The sequence below is a fragment of the Cebus imitator genome, unplaced genomic scaffold (assembly GCF_001604975.1).
Source record: "Cebus imitator isolate Cc_AM_T3 unplaced genomic scaffold, Cebus_imitator-1.0 Scaffold79, whole genome shotgun sequence".
Classification (NCBI taxonomy): domain Eukaryota; kingdom Metazoa; phylum Chordata; class Mammalia; order Primates; family Cebidae; genus Cebus; species Cebus imitator.
Window position 1 is genome coordinate 5,201,258 of NW_016107394.1, and position 1,551 is coordinate 5,202,808.

The window sequence follows — 1,551 nt, forward strand, 5'->3', positions numbered from 1 at the left end:
TTTTTTTATCTGAGACAGAGTCTTGATCTGTGGCTCATCCTGGGGTGCAGTGGCTCAATCTCAGCTCATTGCCGCCTCTGCCTCCAAGGCAAGTGATTGTTGTGCCTCAGCCTCAAGAAGCTGGGACTGCAGGCACACGCCACCATACCCAGCTAATTTTTGTTATTTTTTGGTAGAGATGGGGGTCTCACCATGTTGGTCAGGCTGGTCTTGAACTCCTGGCCTCAAGTGATCCACCCACCTTGGCCTCCCAAAGTGCTGGGATTACAACCATGACCCACCATGCCCATCCTGTTTTTATTTTAACTTGTGAAAATTCCATGTGTTCCAAATGATATCTTTTAAAAACAAGTTAGTCTGTTCATTAATATGGTAAAAATTCAAGAATATAGAAAAGAAAAATCAGCCCCTCTCCCACTGCCGAGCTCACCCTCTGCAGAGGCGTTCTCCACTGTTTCTTGTGTATTCTTATAGAGGTACAGTCTGTGTATACACAACTGAGTGTATGTATTTTTATCTTTTCCCAGATGCTATTACCGTAAGTATGACAATACTGGCAGCTTATGCATATTTTTTCAGAAGTCGTTTTAAAAGAGCAGGCCTGCCCTCTCAGGATCACTTCACCACAACAGGATTTTAGGAAAGACCCCCACCTGTCCGCAGCAAATGAGGCATTGTACCTGCAAGCAAAAGAAGAAACTGGCCAAAATAAGCAGCATAGAACTTTACTGGAAGGATCTCAGGTAACTCAGAGTCCATGAGAAGCCTGGAAAACTCAGCTCTGAAATGAGCTCTGGGGAGGCTGGCGTCAGGGAATGCAGCCAAGGTCATAGCTGAAAAGCAGCGTGGTTTAGGGTGTTGTCACCATTACCAGACTCCCAGTGAATGATTTTTCAGCTGTCCCTTTTTTTGTGTGACTCTGAGGTTCAAAGTTGTGGGTGTGAGCATCTGATTGGCCGAGCCTGGTGTCTGACCCAGCTGCTGAAAAAGATAGCTTTGGCTTCCACAGTGGAAGTGAGGCCCAGCCCACTGCCATACTCACTGAATGCCCCTCTCCCCCAGCTAGGCAAGGAGTTGATGCTGGGTGGCCAAAACCATGTTGTGAAATTGTCCCTAGGACCCACTGGTAGAAATATGGCTGTTGCCAACATGAAGACAAGAGCTGAAGCCTTTCACCTAGACTTATCAAAGGTTACCGTCAGACTCTGAAGAGTTAGGTTCTAGTCATCAGGTTTCCTGGCAGCTGGTGACAGACTGGGAGCTGCTGAACTCATCAGCTTGCCCATCAGGCAAGGAAGAGAACCCAGAGTGTGAGCCAGAGTCAGGGATGAAAACACCACTGTTAGGGTAGAGAACTAGAAGAAGCACAATAATGTGTGCTGAGAAGACAGTGGATAAAGGGTTTTTTGGGAGGATGACTCCCAGACAGAATCTGGGCTGCTGAAACCCCCAATGGAATGTGATAATCTGGAGCCTGCTATCCATATCTGTGATCTCACACCCATAAGGGGAGGGCCAAGAAATTTCAGCCACAGACCCCACCCAATTCAC